Here is a 21,792-nt window from a genome sequence, read left to right as displayed (position 1 = left end):
TGGGGGATTCAGAAGTACAAAAGCCTTTGTACTTTGTGAGTTCCTTGAGGAACTCACCATCTACTGGGGGAGACACACTCATAAACAGACAAATAAATATGCCATGCTTAGTCACTAACTGAGGCAGAACAGACTGAAGGAGACATTTACTAAATGGTCAGATATATTATCTGAAGAAGTTAGAGCACTTCCAAGAACCATAGGAAGATCCTCTAGACACGTTATTTTGGTTCCATAGATATAGAGTAAAAATTAACATTGTTAATTTACCAGGTTATCTGAAACAGTCATACAGACAGCTCCAAGCCATTTATGCGTATGGAGTCTGAGATGTCCCACCCTAACACCAAATGAACCAATGATAAGAAGTGCTTCTTGTCACCAAGGTTTCTGTTCCAAAAGAAAGCACTCTGATTTCCACCTTGTGAAATGTACCATGTATGGTCCCAACACGGAAGACATGCCACAGCTGGTAATAAGAGACCACAGCTGAGGAAACCTTGCAACAGGCCTTAAACATCCCACATGCTGCAACCATGCAAAAAAATTCAGAATAAATGAAAGCCGGCTCTTCGTTGTTATGAATACTTGAGTTGTGATCCCCTCACACATGGGGTTAGAAATAAAGTCAAAAATACTTTAAACTTCAACTGAGAACCTATTTCCTCTATTTCAATTCTTTAAAATGTCTTATAACAGCATACTTATGATAAACATCATCCATTGCTGATAGAATTTCCCAGAGAAAGGAGAACTTCTCAGGGAGGGTCTCGATCTCACTCAGCTCTTACCGCTCTTTGTACAGGGCTCTGTAAGTTTGCTTAAAGATGTGTAAAATTTCATGTAGTTTGACAGTCCCCTGAGGGTTCTCATGTGTGCTGTTTATCCCACTCTGTATGTGATACAACATTCACTCACAATTTTCTTCTTGGACAGCCTTAGAGGTTTGTAAAGATTGTAAATATTTAGTTTTCAAAGTCAAAACTATCCACTTTTGTTCAAAATACCTCTCTTTCAGGAAGTCTCAAACATCTGTTTAGAAAATCTTATAGCCAGTTTCTAGCCTAACACAAACTATAAAACACACACACAAAGTGATATCATCTCTAAGGGAATAAGATGTGTGGAAGATATGGAAATGGGACAGGATTTGGGACTCAGATATATCAGAATGTTTTGAACTATCAAAAAAATCAAAATGGCTTAATCAGTTGGAGACATTTATTTTCTCCAAAGTAAGAGGTTTAGCAACAGGATGTTTCCAGAATTAATACAGCAATTTAACAACATCCTTAAGGATTCAACTTCTTTCTGCCTTGATCCTGCTATCCTCAGTGCAGTGTCTTTTTTCCCCCCTCAATATTATGTCCTCTTTGTTGCAAGATGGCTGCAGCTGCTTCAAGTTTCATACTCCACCCATCAGTGTTCCAAAGGGCAGGCCAGAATGCATCTCATTCTTACCCCTTTTTTCAGAACAAAGTACACTTTTCCAGCAGTCATTATGTAGAATTAACTTTGTCTTTTTTTTTTTTGACTGAGAAGGTAGTTTTATTATTTTAATCCTACCACTTTTCGAGAAGAAAAATAAAGAAATCAACTACTCCTGCTGCCCATTTAGTCATCACCACCAAATTAACCTTTCCATGATCATACATAGAAATCATGTCTATTATATATGTAGTTACATATATTTTAAGCAAAATGCAATTACCTTGTATTTTTCTGCAACTTGATTTTTTTATTTTTAGTTTACACATAATTGTACATGGGATATAGAATGATATTTTTCATGCCTGTATACAATATGTAATAATCCAATTGAGGTAATTAGCATACACATCCCCTCAAACATTTATCATTTATTTGTGTTGCAAACATTCAAAATCCTCTTTTCTAGCTTTTTAAAAACATACAATAAATTATCATTAACTATGTTCACCTTGCAGTGCAATAGAGCACTAGGACGTATTCCTCCTCTCTAGCTATAATGTTGTACCTGTTAACCAATCTCTCCCTGTCCTCCCCTCCCCTCTACTCTTCCCAGCCTCTAATAACTACAATTCTATTTTCTACTTCTATGAGATCAGTTTTTTTAGCTCCCACGTGAGTGAGAACATGTAGTATTTGTCTTTCTGTGCCTGACTTATTTCACTTAACATAATGTCCTCCAGGCCCATCCATCCACGTCATCATGAGTGACAGAATTTCATCCTTTTTATGGCTAAATACTACTCCATTGTGTGTGTGTGTGTGTGTGTGTGTGTGTGTGTAAATATATATATGCCACATTTTCTTTATCCATTCATCTGTTGATAGACATTTAGATTGATTCTATATCTTGGCTATTATGAATTAGCGCTACAATAAACTTAGGGTACACAGTCATCTCTTCAGTGAATTGATTTCCTTTACTTTGGGTAAATACCCAGTAGTGAGACTGCTGAATCATATGGTAGTTCTATTTTTAGTTTTTTGAGAAACCTTCATATTGTTTTTATTAATTGCCGTACTAATTTACATCCCCATCAACAGTATATAAGAGTTCTCTAAATCCCTTTTTTTGTTTTTTGAGATAGAGTCTCACTCTGTCACCCAGGCTGGAGTGCAGTGACACCATCTCGGCTCACTGCAACCTCCACCTTCTGGGTTCAAGTGATTCTCATGCCTCATCCTCCTGAGTAGCTGGGATTACAGGACTGTACCACCACACCCACCTAATTTTTATATTTTTGGTAGAGATGGGGTTTTGCCATGTTGGCCAGGCTGGCCTCAAACTCCTGACCTCAGATGATCTGCCCACTTCTGCCTCCCAAAGTGCTGGGATTACAGGCATGAGCCACCATGCCCAGCCTCTAAATCTTTGTTATGTCTTATTGATAGGAATTGTGTCATTAGGCCATTCCTAACTAATTCGTAGCAAAATAATGAAATTACCAGTCTTGGTTTAGAATAATCATTATTTAACTTCCTCCAAGTACTCGAAGTTCTTGGCTGCCCAATATCTGAACAAAATTGGCAGAAAGTAGAAATGGCTATTTAATAAACAACCAAGTGTCTATCACACCAGAGAATATAAGTGCTTTGACTTTGCTTTTAATCCAGTCTCCCTAATGACTGCTTTATTGGGCAGGAAAGAAGGCACTATAGGGCAGTAGTTAAGGCCACAGTTCTAAAGTCAGGGGGGTCTAGATTTAAATTCCATCTCTGTCATTTATGATCTGTAAAACTTTAGGCAAGTTACTGAGCCTAAATTCCTTTCTGATACCTTTCTAAGCCTAAAATTCCACATGTACAATGTCAGTAAAAAAAAAATAGTAAATAGTACCATAAAGCAGGTAAGTATATTAAATTAAATAATGAGTATACTCATTATTTAGCCAACCATCTAACTCCTGGTGTCAACAAGATTAGCAGTTATTAACATAATCTTACTCTAGAAACTAGCTCTCAATTCCTAAAGGACTAAAGAATTCCCCCTTTCATATGGCATTAAAAACAACAACAACAAAACCCTCAAAAATGCAAGGCCACTGAAAAAGTCTGGAGGTGGGAAGGGACCATAACATAGTTTAATTGTATTCAGAAAAGTATATCAGTGCCTAAGCAACCACTGCAATAGGTTAGCAATCTCTTCAGAAAATATAGAAGGGCAATGTCATATGTTTAAAATCAAATATACTAGGTTCACAGTCCATATCTCTCATCACACTCTCTCTGGCTATAATTCCTCTTCTTTATTCATTTGGTGACTACACACTATAAAAATGCTTAAAATCAAAATCTTTGTTTTCTCTGTTTTCTTCTCAAAAACACATTTGCCAAAAGATTTAAGCAAGTGAGCAGGAATTTATAAACCCAGCTTTAAAATCAGTTACATCTAAGTAAGACACCAGATACTCAACTGGGCATTGTTTTTAAATTCCAGCTTTGTTCATTCTCAAAACTAAAAATTCTCTAAAATACATTTAGTTGCCTTTAGACCATCATCTTCTCAATCTTTAGCATACATTAGATACAATTATTCATATAAAGAATGTCTGATTTACTTGGCTAGATGTTTTTGCTCTAATTTTAAAAGGATTTGGCACCCTAGGAAAGAGTAAAATGGTCAGACAATCACAGCAGAAAGATGAACAGGGACTGCTCGCCAGTTTCTCTCTTTTAGCTATCTCATGTGTAATCAATGCAAATTAGAATTTGAAATACATTTGTAAATTGTATTTGTACCCTAATTTGAAATCTGCCCTGAGAAACTTTCAGTCCAGTGCTTAGCTGATAGAACTTCAATATGTTGCTGGGTTTGAATATGACAAGTGATATAGCAAATCTCTCTTCACATTTTTATAAATCCATTAATTTTTGAAGCTTAAAAACATGATCTTGGAGTTTTTCATAAGCTCTTTATGAAACTTATTCTACGAGTTTCCTCAGCACCAAAAAGGGCTCTTAAACCAGATGGATAGAAAGAAAATCTAGAAAGAAAGCATGCAAAATCTAAACCAAAACTACAAATCTCTGAATCATATAATACAATATCCAATTTTCTTTTTAGCTGTGAGTTTGCCATATGCGTATAATAAAGGGAAAATTCAAAATATAATCTCCATGATTCTTTGTTTCTGTGGGCCTAAGATATTAGTCCATCTTTACAAAAAGAAAAATCCCCAAACAACTACTGTCATACATAAAGTTAGTTGTTAATCAAACTCAGAAGGCGGCAAAATAATACTTTGTATATAAAGTACACAGTTAAGAAACATTAGTTATTCTATGTAAATGTAATGTTCACCCAAAACACAAACAAAATGGGGCAAAAATTCAGGGCAATTTAAAAACAAAAAAATCATACAATACTAGTTAGGGCAAGAATTGAAAATGACACCATCTAGGCCTGTTCTTGTTTAGGAATGTCAAAAGAAAAGATCTATAGTAATTCTTTGGCTTTTCTTTAAAGAATTTTTTTCTTACTTCTTTGTTCTGCAAGAAAAAAAACAATAATTAGCAAACCACAGATGAGAGTGAGTGCTCTCATTTAACACACCAAATATGCCACCCAAGACCGCAATTGCTGCCATTGCCATTTTGCATGCCCGTTTTTTCCCTTGCTTTTTTAAAACTCCAAACCTCAAGGAAGGTGCAGTGAGTTGTCACTGGAAGTGCCTTAGGGAACCAACTAAATGAGAACTGAAAGAGTTTGAAGGATATTATCAAGTTACCCCTTCCAGAGAGGCAGTAAATATTTACTGAGCTTTAACTCTGTGCAAAAGTGTTGGCTATGCTCTGGACAGTGAAAAGTGTATGAGCTAAGCCCTTGCTCCTACAGGAATTTACGAAAGAGTAGGGAAAATAATGACTACATATAAAAATGAATCATGTGCATAAATAATAAAACAAAGTTGAACAGAAGTACAAAGTTTCAGTCAGGTTTATTATTTCTTTTTAATAAAAATCTTTTTTATTTCATCTGGTTATAACTCCCCACTCTCCCAAACACTGACAGTGGAAGTGAAGGCAAATCTTGCATCGGGGATGGTAGAAGGACCTAAAGGCCTAAAGAATCCCAGCACTAGCAAGGACCCCTGGAAAAAGTGTGGAAGATTTCCCCATCAGTATTGGACATTCCATAGAATGCAAGCTCCATTAGAACGGGTAGCATGCCTGCAATACTCACAACTCTTTTACCTAGAACTTCGCAAAATATCTAGAACATAGTATTTCTCAATGAAAAGTAAGTTACTGTTATTTTTAAGCAATTCCACGTAGGTACTTGGAAAAACCAAGTATGATAAAGTGGGGTTATTTATTTTCACTGTTCTAACCCAGTATGGGATAGACGGGGAAAGGAAGACGGCTCTGAAAAGCTGAAGCTGGTAGAGGGATCATCTCACACTTGAATCTGGAAGTACCCTGAAACCAAGAAAGTATACAGAGGTGCAGTTGGAATTTGGGTTCCTAATGGGTTACCTAAACAAGAGCAAGAGCCAGGGTATGGATAAGGCAAAAAAGCACGATCAGAAAATAGTGCAGGTAAGCAGGAGAGAGACCTGGGGAAATGTCTGAGATAAACTACTGCTGTCTGTGTAACAAATGGGTATACCATCCTTTGTTAAAGAGTTGGGGACCAAGTGATAATTATTTTGTAATTTATCCCACATCGGGCCTAAAAGTATTCCTTAAGAATCAAAGAGCTCCAAAACCATCACCTGAAGAATGTTAAGGGAAATTAGGGAGTTCGGTAAAATGACATTACAAGATAATATATAAAAATTAATAGTATTCATTGGAATAAACAATTCAAAAATATTTCTAACAAACACTTAGAAAGTATGTTTAAGGCATCCAATTCACAATAGCAACACAAATTATAAACCTCACAAAAAATGATCAGTGTAAATAAGAAGTAAATTGTACTAACAGAAAGGACCAGAATAAAGGAGAGAGTTACCATGCTCCTGGGGTGGGGGGAAACTTCATATTTGAAAACTATCAATTCCCAAATGGTAATCTAAATTTGGATAAATCCCAAAATTTAAATATAATTTTGATCCACATCCAACTGAGCATTTTTCATACCTGACAAACACTATTATTTATCTGGAAGACACAGTGCTAAGAAAGAGCCAACATGTAATTCTAAAGAGAAGAGTAAGTAGGAAATTTAATATACTTAAATTAGGAAAATACTTTGCTATTGGGTATAATAATAAATAGATACATAAACAAATAGGAGAGGGCCAAATAGGAGATTTCAGTCCTCATACTCTCACAGAAACACTGATTTTTGACAACCATCCACAGACAGGAATACCCCTGTGGTAACCTAGGAGTCCAGGAGAGACATTCCAGCACTGCATTAGAGTAAAAAAAATTGAGAACAGATGCAGTGATTAAGTGGGAAGAGCAGTTTCACTTTACCTGCATCATCTCTCTCTCAAGGCAGCACAGCTTAACATCAAGAGAGACCTCCTCAGCCTGCAGTTTTCTCCCATGGGGGAAAATAAGGGTGAAGTAAGTGCCTGGTTTCTTCAGACTCACAAGACATTGCCCAAGAGGCCAATGCCTGCCTCATCCCCTCCAGATCACTAAGGGAATCAGCACAGCTGGATAGTCTGGGGAGAGACAGAAGCAGGAAAAAGGAGTCGGAAAGGCCTGCAAGAACCCCAAAATATCTGGCTGGGCTTTCTTGAGTTAAGGTCTTTCTCTCCTAAAGCAGTCTCAGTAAAGACTAGAGGAAGGAACTGTTTTTTCAAACTTGAAGATCGCATTCCAAGACATCAAGGAACATGAAAAATCAAGGAAACAAAACACCAAAGGAGCAAAACAAAACTCCAGTAGCTGACCCCAAATAAATGGAGATCTATGAAATCCCCTGTAAAGAATTCAAAGTAATAGTTGCAAAAAAGCTCAGTAAGCTACAAGAGAAGTCATATAGGCAAATAAACAATATCAGAAAAACAATACATGAACAAAATAAAAATTCAACCAAGAGATAGAAAACATAAAGAAGAACCAAAAATAAATTCTACAGTTAAAACATATAATAATTGGCCAGGCACAGTGGCTCATGCCTGTAACCCCAGCACTTTGGGAGGCAGAGGTGGGTGGATCACTGGAGGTCAGGAGTTCAAGACTAGACTGGCCAACAAGGTGAAACACCATTTCCACTAAAAATACAAAAATTAGCTGGGCATGGTGCCATATGCCTGTAATCCCAGCTACTTGGAAGGCTACGACATGAGAATCACTTGAAGCCAGGAGGCAGAGGTTGCAGTAAGCCACGATCATGCCACTGCACTCCAGCCTGGATGACAGAGTGAGACTCTGTCAAAAAACAAGGAAGTTAGGAAGTTAGGGAGGGAGGGAGGGAGGAGGAAGGAAGGAAGGAAGGAAGGAAGGAAGGAAGGAAGGAAGGAAGGAAGGAAGGAAAGAAGGAAGGAAGGAAGGAAAGAAGGAAAGAAGGGAAAAAGGAAAGGAGAGGAGGGACAGAGGGACAGAGAGACAGAGAGAAGGAGGGAGGGTGGGAAAGAAAGAAAGGAAAGAAAGGAAAGGGAAGGGAAAGGGAATGGAAAGGGAAGGGAAAGGAAAGGAAAAGAAAGGAAAGGAAAGGAAGAAAACAAAGAAAGAGAGAAAGAGAGAAAGAAAGAAAGAGAAAGAAAGAGAGAGAAAGAAAGAAAAAGAAAGAAATAAAATAATTGATCTGAAAAATTCAATAGTTTTAATACCAGACTCTATCAAGGAGAAGAAAGAATCAGTGAACTCAGAGATAGATTATCTGAATTATGCAATCGGAAGAACAAAAAGAAAAAATAATAAAAAAGTAAAGAATGCCTATATGACACGGGACATCATCAAGAGAAATAATGTACATATCATAGAAGTTCCAGAAGTAACAGAAAGAGAATGGGTCAGAAAGATTACTTAAATAAATAATGAAGAATCAGGGGAGTGAAATGAGCGGCCAGATGCATGAGGCCCAGAAAACATCAAACAGGTAGAACATAAAAAGATACTCACCAAGAAACATTATAATCAAACTGTCAAAACTTAAAGCGAAAATTTTGAAAGCAACAAAAGAAAAGTGATGTGTCACATAAAAGGAAACCTTCACAAGACTATGAGCAGATTTCTCAGTAGAAATCCTGCATGCCAAGAGAGAACGCATGCTACATGGAAAGGCAGAAGGAAAAAAAATCAATTAAGAATAACTTACCCAACAAAACTATCCTTCCCCAGTGAAGGAGAGAACGATTTTCTCAGACGAACAAAATCTGAAGGAATTCATCAGCACTAGAACTTCCCTACAAGAAATGCTAAAGGGATTTCTTCAGCTGCAGCAAATGGCCACTAAAGAGAAACATGAAAATACATGAAGGTATAAAACTTACTGGTACGGGGGGCGGAGCAAGATGGCCGAATAGGAACAGCTCCAGTCTCCAGTTCCCAGCAGGAGAGACACAGAAGACAGGTGATTTCTGCATTTTCAACTGAGGAACGCAGCTCAACGCCAGCAACAGATCAAAGCTGGACGGAGAATGACTTTGACGAGATGAGAGAAGAAGGCTTCAGTCCATCAAACTTCTCAGAGTTAAAGGAAGAATTATGTAACCAGCGCAAAGAAACTAAAAACTTGAAAAAAGAGTGCAAGAATTGATAACCAGAATAATTAATGCAGAGAAGGCCATAAACGAACGAACAGAGATGAAAACCATGACATGAGAAATAAGTGACAAATGCACAAGCTTCAGTAACCGACTCGATCAACTAGAAGAAAGAGTATCAGCGATCGAAGATCAAATGAATGAAATGAAGTGAGAAGAGAAGTGTGGAGAAAAAAGAGTAAAAAGAAATGAACAAAGCCTCCAAGAAGTATGGGATTATGTGAAAAGACCAAATCTACATCTGACTGGTGTGCCTGAAAGTGAGGGGGAAAATGGAACCAAGTTGGAAAACACTCTGCAGGATATCATACAGGAGAACTTACCCAACCTGTAAGGCAGGCCAACATTCAAATTCAGGAAATACAGAGAACACCACAAAGATACTCCTCGAGAAGACCAACTCCAAGACACATAATTGCCAGATTCACCAAAGTTGAAATGAAGGAAAAAATGTTAAGGGCAGCCAGAAAGAAAGGACGGGTTACCCACAAAGGGAAGCCCATCAGACTAACAACAGATCTCTTGGCAGAAACTCTACAAGCCAGAAGAGAGTGGGGGCCAATATTCAACATTCTTAAAGAAAAGAATTTTCAACCCAGAATTTCATATCCAGCCAAACTAAATTTCATAAGTGAAGGAGAAATAAAATCCTTTACAGATAAGCAAATGCTGAGAGATTTTGTCACTACCAGGCCTGCCTTACAAGAGACCCTGAAGGAAGCACTAAACATGGAAAGGAACAACCGGTACCAGCCATTGTAAAAACATGCCAAATGTAAAGACCATCGAGGCTAGGAAGAAACTGCATCAACTAACGAGCAAAATAACCAGTTAATATCATAATGGCAGGATCAAGTTCACACATAACAATCTTAACCTTAAATGTAAATGGACTAAATGCTCCAATTAAAAGACACAGACTGGCAAATTGGATAAAGAGTCAAGACCCATCAGTCTGCTGTATTCAGGAGACCCATCTCACATGCAGAGACATACATAGGCTCAAAATAAAGGGATGGAGGAAGATCTACCAAGCAAATGGAGAACAAAAAAAAGCAGGGGTTTCAATCCTAGTCTCCAATAAAACAGACCTTAAACCATCAAAGATCAAAAGAGACAAAGAAGGCCATTACATAATGGTAAAGGGATCAATTCAACAGGAAGAGCTAACTATCCTAAATATATATGCACCCAATACAGGAGCACCTAGATACATAAAGCAAGTCCTTAGAAACTTACAAAGAGACTTAGACTCCCATACAATAATAATGGGAGACTTCAACACTCCACTGTAAAATTAGACAGATCAACGAGACAGAAAGTTAACAAGGATATCCAGAAATTGAATTCATCTCTGCAGCAAGCAGACCTAATAGACATCTATAGAACTCTCCACCCCAAATCAACAGAATATACATTCTTCTCAGCACCACATCACACTTATTCCAAAATTGACCACATAATTGGAAGTAAAGCACTCCTCAGCAAATGTGCAAGAACAGAAATTATAACAAACTGTCTCTCAGACCACAGTGCAATCAAACTAGAACTCAGGACAAAGACACTCAATCAAAACCGCTCAACTACATGGAAACTGAATAACCTGCTCCTGAATGACTACTGGGTACATAACGAAATGAAGGCAGAAATAAAGATGTTCTTTGAAACCAAGGAGAACAAAGATACAACATACCAGAATCTCTGGGACACATTTAAAGCAGTGTGGAGAGGGAAATTTATAGCACTAAATGCCCACAAGAGAAAGCTGGAAAGATCTAAAATTGACACTCTAACATTGCAATTAAAAGAACTAGAGAAGCAAGAGCAAACACATTCAAAAGCTAGCAGAAGGCAAGAAATAACTAAGATCAGAGCAGAACTGAAGGAGATAGAGACACAAAAAACCCTCCAAAAAAATCAATGAATCCAGGAGTTGGTTTTTTGAAAAGATCAACAAAATTGATAGACCGCCAGCAAGACTAATAAAGAAGAAAAGAGAGAAGAATCAAATAGACGCAATAAAAAATGATAAAGGGGATATTACCACCGACCCCACAGAAATACAAACTACCAACAGAGAATACTATAAACACCTCTACGCAAATAAACTGGAAAATCTAGAAGAAATGGATAATTTCCTGGACACTTACACTCCCCCAAGACTAAACCAGGAAGAAGCTGAATTCCTGAATAGACCAATAGCAGGCTCTGAAATTGAGGAAATAATTAATAGCCTACCAACGAAAAATGTCCAGGACCAGATGGATTCACAGCTGAATTCTGCCAGAGGTACAAGGAGGAGCTGGTACCATTCCTTCTGAAACTATTCCAACCAATAGAAAAAGAGGGAATCCTCCCTAACTCATTTTATGAGGCCAACATCATCCTGATACCAAAGCCTGGCAGAGACACAACAAAAAAAGAGAATTTTAGACCAATATCCCTGATGAACATCGATGCAAAAATCCTCAATAGCTTACTGGCAAACCGGATCCAGCAGCACATCAAAAAGCTTATCCACCATGATCAAGTGGGCTTCATCCCTGGGATGCAAGGCTGGTTCAACATATGCAAATCAATAAACGGAATCCAGCATATAAACAGAACCAAAGACAAAAACCACATGATTATCTCAATAGATGCAGAAAAGGCCTTTGACAAAATTCAACAGCCCTTCATGCTAAAAACTCTCAATAAATTTGGTATTGATGGAACGTATCTCAAAATCATAAGAGCTATTTATGACAAACCCACAGCCAATATCATACTGAATGGGCAAAAACTGGAAAAATTCCCTTTGAAAACTGGCACAAGACAGGGATTCCCTCTCTCATCACTCCTATTCAACATAGTGTTGGAAATTCTGGCTAGGGCAATCAAGCATGACAAAGAAATCAAGGGTATTCAGTTAGGAAAAGAAGAAGTCAAATTGTCCCTGTTTGCAGATGACATGATTGTATATTTAGAAAACCCCATTGTCTCAGCCCAAAATCTCCTTAAGCTGATAAGAAACTTCAGCAAAGTCTCAGGATACAAAATTAATGTGCAAAAATCACAAGCCTTCTTATACACCAGTAACAGACAAACAGAGAGCCAAATCATGAATGAACTTCCATTCACAATTGCTTCAAAGAAAATAAAATACCGAGGAATCCAACTTACAAGGGATATAAAGGACCTCTTCAAGGAGAACTACAAACCACTGCTCAGTGAAATAAAAGAGGACACAAACAAATGGAAGAACATACCATGCTCATGGATAGGAAGAATCAATATCGTGAAAATGGCCATACTGCCCAAGGTAATTTATAGATTCAATGCCATCCCCATCAAGCTACCAATGAGTTTCTTCACAGAATTGGAAAAAACTGCTTTAAAGTTCATATGGAACCAAAAAAGAGCCCGCATCTCCAAGACAATCCTAAGTCAAAAGAACAAAGCTGGAGGCATCACGCTACCTGACTTCAAACTATACTACAAGGCTACGGTAACCAAAACAGCATGGGACTGGTACCAAAACAGAGATATAGACCAACGGAACAGAACAGAGTCCTCAGAAATAATACCACACATCTACAGCCATCTGATCTTTGACAAACCTGAAAGAAACAAGAAATGGGGAAAGGATTCCCTATTTAATAAATGGTGCTGGGAAAATAGGCTAGCCATAAGTAGAAAGCTGAAACTGGATCCTTTCCTTACTCCTTATACGAAAATTAATTCAAGATGGATTAGAGACTTAAATGTTAGACCTAATACCATAAAAATCCTAGAGGAAAACCTAGGTAGTACCATTCAGGACATAGGCATGGGCAAAGACTTCATGTCTAAAACACCAAAAGCAACGGCAGCAAAAGCCAAAATTGACAAATGGGATCTCATTAAACTAAAGAGCTTCTGCACAGCAAAAGAAACTACCATCAGAGTGAACAGGCAACCTACAGAATGGGAGAAAATTTTTGCAATCTACTCATCTGACAAAGGGCTAATATCCAGAACCTACAAAGAGCTCAAACAAATTTACAAGAAAAAAACAAACAACCCCATCAAAAAGTGGGCAAAGGATATGAACAGACATTTCTCAAAAGAAGACATTCATACAGCCAACAGACACATGAAAAAATGCTCATCATCACTGGCCATCAGAGAAATGCAAATCAAAACCACAATCAGATACCATCTCACACCAGTTAGAATGGCGATCATTAAAAAGTCAGGAAACAACAGGTGCTGGAGAGGATGTGGAGAAATAGGAACACTTTTACACTGTTGGTGGGATTGTAAACTAGTTCAACCATTATGGAAAACAGTATGGCGATTCCTCAAGGATCTAGAACTAGATGTACCATATGACCCAGCCATCCCATTTTTGGATATATACCCAAAGGATTATAAATTATGCTGCTATAAAGACACATGCACTCGTATGTTTATTGCAGCACTATTCACAATAGCAAAGACTTGGAATCAACCCAAATGTCCATCAGTGACAGATTGGATTAAGAAAATGTGGCACATATACACCATGGAATACTATGCAGCCATCAAAAAGGATGAGTTTGTGTCCTTTGTAGGGACATGGATGCAGCTGGAAACCATCATTCTTAGCAATCTATCACAAGAACAGAAAACCAAACACCGCATGTTCTCACTTATAGGTGGGAACTGAACAATGAGAACACTTGGACTCAGGAAGGGGAACATCACACACAGGGGCCTGTCATGGGGAGGGGAGAGGGAGGAGGGATTGCATTGGGAGTTATACCTGATGTAAATGACAAGTTGATGGGTGCAGCACACCAACATGGCACAAGTATACATATGTAACAAACCTGCACGTTATGCACATGTACCCTACAATTTAAAGTACAATAATAATAAATAAATTTTAAAAAAAAATCTAGGTTTTTACAGATGCTTGTATTTTAACCAATAAGTAATAAAACTCTGTAAGACTTAAATAAATAAATAAATAAATAAATAAATAAATAAATAAACAAAAGCCTCCCAACAAAGAAAAGCCCAGGACCAAATCCTTAACAAAAATACTAGCAAACCATATTCAACAGCACATTAAAAGGATGATATACTATGTGTAAGATTTATCTCTGGGATGTAAGGATGGTTCAAAAAATAAATCAATCAATGTGACATACCACACTAGTAGAATAAAGGATAAAATTATTTCATTAGAATAGGAAATCTCATTAGAAGGATCATCTCATTAAACAAAGACAAAAAATTGACAAAATTCAATATTTTTGTGTGATAAAAACTCTCAATAAATTAGATATACAAGGTAAGTTCCTTAACATAATAAAGGCCATAGATGACAAGTTCACAGATAACATATTCAATGGTGAAAGCTGAGATTTTCTTCTAAGATCAGGAATAAGACAAGGATGTCCACTCTCACCACTTCTATTCAATATAGTACTGAATGTCCTTGCCAGAGCAATTAGGCAAAAAACTAAAAGAGGGGGCAGGGGAAAATAGCAGGTATTCAAATAGGAAAAGAAGACATAAAATTGTCTCTGTTTGCAGATGCCATGGTCTCATATACAGAAGACTTCATGGAAAAAAAAACTGTTAGAACTAATAAATGAATTCAGTGAAGTTGTATCATATAAAGTCAACATAAAAAATTAGTCGTGTTTCTATACTACAATAACAAACTATCCAAAAAGAAAGCAATCCCATTTACAAGATCATCAAAAAGAAGAAAATGCTTAGGAGTATAATAACCAAGATGAAACTATACACTGAGAACTATAAAACATTGATAAAAGAAATAAGACTTAATATTGTTAAAATGTTCATACTACCCAAAGCAATGTACAAATTCAATGCAAACCTCATCAAAATTTACATAGAATTTTTTTACAGAAATAGAAAAAACAATCCTAAAATTTGTATGGAACCACAAAGACCCTGAATAACCACAGCAATCTTGAGTAAGAAGAATAAAGCTGGAGGCATCACACTTCCTAATTTCAAAATCTATAATAATCAAAAGAGTATGTCACTATACTCTTTTGTCACTATACTCTATATAATACAAAGCTATAATAATCAAAAGAGTATGTCACTACCATAAAAACAGAAACATAGGCCAATGAAACAGAATCAAGGACCCAGAAATTAATCCACACATATAAGGCCAACTAATGTTCAACAAGAGTGCCAAGAATGCACAATGGAGTGAAGATAGTCTCTCCAATAAATTGTGTTGGGAAAGCTGGATATCCACACATAAAAGAATGAAATTGAACCCTTATCTTACACCATGCACACCAATCAAATCACAGCATATTAAGACCTGAAACAATAATACTCCCAGAAAAAAATATAAGGGAAACAACTTTTTGACATTGTTCTCAGCAACTACTTTTAGACTTTGACACCAAAAGCATATGCAATAAAACCAAAAATAAACAAGTAGGATTACATAAAAATAAAAAGCTTCTTCTGCACAGCAAAGGAAACAATTAACAATGAAAAAGCAACCTAAACAATGAAAAAATATATTTGCAAACTGTGTATCTAATAAGGGGTTAATTTCCAAAATAAGTAAGGAACACATACAACTCAATAGCAAAAGAACAATCAATCTGATTTTTAAATGGGCAAAGAACATGAATAGACTTTTGTCCAAAGAAGACATACAAATAACCAATAGGCATATGAAAAGGTGCTCATATGAGTAACCATGAGGAAAATGCAAATCAAAATCACAGTGAGATATCATTTCACACCTGTTAAGATGGCTATTACTAAAAATAAATAAATAAATAACAAGTGTTGGCTGGCAAAGATTTGGAGAAAAGGGAACCCTTACATATTATTAGTGAGAATGTAAATTAGTACAGCCATTATGGAAAACACTATGGAGTTTCTTTAAAAAATTAAAGTATAACTACCACATGACCCAGCTATCACCCTTTTACGATTTGAAAAGAATTGAAATCTGGATATTAAAGAGATACCTATGTTTGTTAACAGCATTATTCACAATAGCCAAGATAAGGAAACAATCTAAATGTTCATCAACAGATGAATGGATAAGAAAATACAGTATATACATATAGTGGAATATTTTTCAGCCTTTAAAATAGAAAATTCTGTCATTTGTGACATGAATGAACTCGTAGAACATTATGCTAAGTGAAATAGGCCACACATAGAAAAATACTGCATTTCACAAATTAGATTCAACAAATCTCACTTAAATGTGGAATCTAAAATAGTCAAATTCACAGAAGCAGAGAGGAGGATAGTGGTGATGTGGGGCTGCGAAAGGGGGAATATGAAGAGATGTTGGTCAATTGTTGCAAAGTTTCAGTTGTGCAAAATGAATACATTCTGGAAATCTAATGCATAGCATAATGACTGTAGGTAACAATACCTTAATGTATACTTGAAATTTGCTAAGAAGTAGATCCTAAGGGTTCTTATAAAAAAGTAACTACGTGAGTTGATGGATACATTCATTATCTTGATTGTGATGATTATTTCACAATGTATATGTTTATCACATCAAGTTGTATACTTCAAATACATACAATTAAAAACTGTATCAATATTAGTTCATTACTTGTGACAAATGACATAGTAAGATAAAACAATACGGAATACTGAGTGAGAGCTATACAAGAAGACTCTGCACCATTTTTGCAACTTTTCTGTAAAACTAAAACTATTCTAGCCGAGCAAAATACTGAGGTAGAAGAAGCAACAGGAAGAGCCCCTAGGCACTCTCAGTCCCCAGGGAAGCCATTTCTTACTTTGTCTCACAGGGGTCCTTGGGGAGGTCCTTGTGAAGAACAAGGAAAAGACCACAGAGAGAAGAAAACTTCCAGCTGAACTTTGTAACAATTTTGACCAAATGCAGTTTCCTGGACAGAACATGGGAGAACCGGTGAATTAGAAGTGCAGACACAGCACCAAAGCCACAGCAGGCAAGGAGGCACAAAACCTGAAATCCCTGCTTGCTTTCTCAACTGGGAGGCTGGCAGCCTGGGGCAAGTTCTCAGCTTTGCTCACTCCCTGCTTAGATATGAAGTCGGTGCTGTGGAGGGAGCCTGGTAGGAGTGAGACTGGCCTTTTGGGCTGCATGGGTGAGGTCTGTAACTGCCGGCTTTCCTCCACTTCCCTGGTGACTTGCATGACACAGCAGGGGCAGCCAGCCATAATCCACCTGGGAACATAACTCCATTGGTCTGAGAACACCCCTAACCCCCACAACAGCTGCAGCAAGCCCCAGCAAAGAGAGTTAAGCTCAGATACACCTAACTCTGCACCAACCTGATGGTCTTTCTCTACCGGCCCTGGTAGCGGAAAACAAAGGACATAATCTCTTGGGAGTTCTATGGCCCCACCCACTGTCTCATCCTCCCTATACTACTACAACGGATGCTCTCTTGAAAGCACCATCTCCTGGTTGGAGATCAACCAACACAAAACTAGCACAATAAACAAAACTACAAACAAGGACCCTCACAGAGTCCACTTCACTCCCCTGCCACTTCCTCTGGAGTAAGTGCTGATATCCACGACTGAGAGACCTGAAGACAGTTTACATCATAGAACTCTGTGCAGATAAGCCCAGTACCAGCCCAGAGCCTAGTAGCTCTACTGTGTAGCCAAATGCAGAGGAAAAATAACAATCACTGCAGTTAGGCTCGCAGTAAGCCACATCCCTAGGGGAACGGGGAGAGCACCACATCAAGGGAGCACCCCTTGGAAAAAAGAATCTGAACAGCAGCCCTTTAGCCCCAGATATTCCCTAACAGTCTATCCAAATGAGAAGGAACCAGAAAACCATTTCTGGTAATATGATAAAACAAGGTTCTTTAATACCCCTCAGAAATCACACTAGCTCACTAGCAGTGAATCTAAACCATGAAGAAATCACTGACTTGCCAGAAAAAGAATTCAGAAGGTCAATTATTAATCTAATCAAGGAGGCACCAAAGAAAACTTAAGTCCAACTAAATGAAATAAAAAAAATGATACAAGATATGAAGGGGAAACCGTCAGTGAAATAGATAGCGTAAATGAAAAACAATCACAACTTCTGGAAATGAAAGACACACTTAGAGAACTGCAAAATATAATGGAAAGTCTTAGCAATAGAATCAAACAAGTAGAAGAAAGAACTCGGGAGCACAAAGACAAGACTTTTGAATTAACTCAATCCAACAAAGGCAAAGAAATAAGAATTTTTAAAAATGAACTAAGTCAGTCAGGCATGGTGGCTCACACCTGTAATCCTAGCACTTTGGGAGGCCGAGACTGGCAGATCACCTGAGGTCAGGAGTTCTAGACCAGCCTGGCCAATGTGGTGAAACCCCGTCTCTACTAAAAATACAAAAATTAGCCAGGCATAGTGGTGGTCATCAGTAATCTCAGCTACTTGGGAGGTGAATGTTGCAGGGAGCCAAGATCATGCCATTGCACTGCAGCCTGGGTGACAAAGAGAGACTCTGACTCAAAAAAAAAAAAAAAAAAGAACAAAGCCTCCAGGAAGTTTGAGATAATGTTAAACAACCGAACATAAGAATAATTGGTGTTCCTGAGGAAGAAGATAAATCTAAAAGCTTGGGAAACATATTTGATGGAATAATTCAGGAATATTTTCCCAGCCTTGCTAGAGACCTAGACATTTAAATACAAGAAACTCAAAGAACACCAGGGAAATTTAACACAAAAAGATCATCACCTAGGCACACAGGCATCCAGGTTATCTCAAGTTAAAGGAAAGAATCTTTTTTTTTTTATTTTTTATTTTTATTTATTTTTTTGAGATGGAGTTTCACTCTTGTTGCCCAGGCTGGAATGAAATGACATGGTCTCGGCTCACTGCAAGTTTCACCTCCCGGGTTCAAGCAATTCTCTTGCCTCAGCCTCCCAAGTAGCTGGGATTACAGGTGCATGCAACCATGCCTGGCTAATTTTTGTATTTTTAGTAGAGACGGGGTTTCACCATGTTGGCCAGGCTGATCTCGAACTCCTGACCTCAGGTGATCCACCCATCTCGACCTCCCAAAGGGCTGGGATTACAGGTGTGAGCCACTGTGCCCAGCAACAAAGGAAAGAATCTTAAGAGCCATGAGGCAAAAGCATCAGGTAACCTATAAAGGAAAACCTATCAGATTAAGAGCAGATTTTTCAGCAGAAACCCTAAAAGCTAGAAGGGATTGGGGCCCTATCTTTAGCCTTCTTAAACAAAATAATTATCAACCAAGAGTTTGGTATCCAGCAAAACTAAGCTTTGTAAATGGAAGAAAGATACTCTTTTTCAGACAAACAAATGCTGAGAGAAATAACCACTACCAAACCAGCACTATATGAATTGTTAAAAGGAACTCTAAATCTTGAAACAAATCCCCAAAACACACCAAAATAGAACTTCCTTAAGCATAAATCTCACAGGACCTATAAAACAAAAGCACAATGAAAAAAACAAGTTTTTCAGGCAACAAATAGCACAACAATAGAATGGTACCTCACATCTCAATACTAATGTTCAATGTAAATGGCCTAAATGCTCCACTTAAAAGATGCAGAATAGCAGAACGGATAAGAATTCACCAACCAACTATCTTCTGTCTTCAAGAGACTCACCTAATACATAAGGACTCACATAAACTTAAGGTAAAGGGGTGGAAAAAGATATTCCATGCAAATGGACACTAAAAATCAGCAGAAGTAGCTATTCTTATATCAAACAAAACAAGCTTTAAAGCAACAGCAATTTAAAAAGACAAAGAGGAACATTATATGATGATAAAAGGACTTGTCCCACAGGAAAATATCACAATCCTAAATATATATCTAACACCAGAGCTCCCAAATTCATAAAATAATTACTGTCAGAGCTAAGAAATGAGATAGACAGCAACACAATAATTTGGGAGACTCCACTGACAGCACGAGACAGGTCATCAAGACAGAAAGTCAACAAAGAAACAATGGATTTAAACTATACCCTGGAAAAAATGGACTTAATAGATATTTACAGAATATTCTACCCAACAACTATAGACTGTACATTCTATTCATCAGCACACGGAACTTTCTCTAAGATAGACCATATGATAGGCCACAAAACAAGTCTCAATAAATTTGAGAAAACTGAAATTATATCAAGTACTCTCTCAGACCATAGTTGAATAAAATTAGAAATCAACTCCAAAAGGAACCCTCAAAACCATGCAAATACATGGAAATTAAATAACCTGCTCCTGAATGATCACTGAGTCAACAATGAAATCAAGATGGAAATTTAAAAATTATTTGAACTGAATAATAGCAATACAACCTATCAAAACCTCTGGGATACAGCAAAGACAGTGCAAAGAGGAAAGTTCATAACCTTAAATGCCTACATCAAAAAGTCTGAAAGAGCACAGAATCTAAGGTCACACCTCAAGGAACTAGAGAAACAAAAATAAGCCAAACCCAAACCCAGCAGAAGAAAGGAAATAACCAAGATTGGAGCAGAATTAAATAAATTGAAACAAAAAAAAATTCAAAAAGTAAATGAAACCAAAAGCTGGTTCTTTGAAAAAAAATAAAATTGATAGACCGTTAGCAAGATTAACCAGAAAAGAAGAGAGAAGATCCAAATAAGCTCCATTAGAAATGTAATGGGAGATATTACAAATGATACCACAGAAATATAAAAGATCATTCAATGCTACTATGAACACCTTTATGCACATAAACTAGAAAACTTATAGGAAATGGGTAAATTTCTGGAAATATACAACCCTCCCAGATTAAACCAGGAAGAAATAGAAACTGAACAGACCAATAGCCAGCAGTGAGATTGAAATGGCAATACAAAAAAAAATTGCCAACAAAAAAAGTCCAGGACCAGATGGATTAACAGCTGAATTCTATCAGACATTCAAAGAATTGGTACCAATTCTATTGACACTATCTGATAAGACAGAAAAAGAGGAAATCCTCCTTAAATCATTATATGAAGCCAGTGTCACCCTAACACCAAAACCAGGAAAGGACACAACGAAAAAAGAAAACTAGAGACAAATATCCCTAATGAACATAGATGCAAAAATCCTCAACAAAATACTAGCAAACCAAATCAAATAGCATATCAAAAAGATAATCCACCATGATCAAGTGGGTTTCATGATCAAGTGGGTTTCATACGAGGAATGTAGGGATGGTTTAACATACACAAGTCAATGAATGTGATACACCACATAAACAGAATTAAAAACAAAAATCACATGATCATCTCAATAGATGCAGGAAAAGGCATTTTACAAAATCTGGCATCATGTTATGATTAAAACCCTCAGCAAAATCAGCATAGAAGGGACATACATACCTTAACATAATAAAAGCCATCTATGACAAACCCACAGCCAACATTATACTGAATGGGAAAAAGCTGAAAACATTCCCCCTAAGAACTGGAACACAACAAGGATGCTCACTCTCACCACTTCTATTCAACATAGTATTGGAAGTCCTAGCCAGAGCCATCAGACTAGCAACAGAAATAAAGCCAATGCAGATTGGTAAAGAGGAAGTCAAATGGTCACTGTTTGCTGATGATATGATCATATAACTAGAAAACCTAAGGACTCCTCCAAAAAAC

At 37.3% G+C, this 21,792-nt stretch overlaps 2 protein-coding genes across 4 annotated transcripts in view; both read left to right on the top strand.

Moving 5' to 3' along the window:
- Nucleotides 1–21,792, top strand: part of YAF2 (YY1 associated factor 2) — a 1,232,548-nt gene that overhangs the window by 534,658 nt on the left and 676,098 nt on the right. The window contains exon 1 of one of the 3 annotated variants that reach the window (XM_050749422.1): nt 19,360–19,363. The exons of the other annotated variants lie outside the window; for them this stretch is intronic. The gene's annotated coding sequence lies outside the window, so the exon portion shown is untranslated. Of the gene's footprint in view, nt 1–19,359; nt 19,364–21,792 lie in introns of those variants that run through there. 3 annotated transcript variants of the gene reach the window in all.
- The window catches only part of LOC126931320 (60S ribosomal protein L12-like), a 706,093-nt gene that overhangs the window by 373,831 nt on the left and 310,470 nt on the right, over nt 1–21,792 (top strand). The gene's annotated exons all lie outside the window — the stretch shown is intronic.

This window comes from Macaca thibetana, chromosome 11, assembly GCF_024542745.1.
Source record: "Macaca thibetana thibetana isolate TM-01 chromosome 11, ASM2454274v1, whole genome shotgun sequence".
Classification (NCBI taxonomy): Eukaryota; Metazoa; Chordata; class Mammalia; order Primates; family Cercopithecidae; genus Macaca; species Macaca thibetana.
Note: the sequence above shows the minus strand (reverse complement) of the source record. Positions and strands in the feature narration are given on the sequence as shown.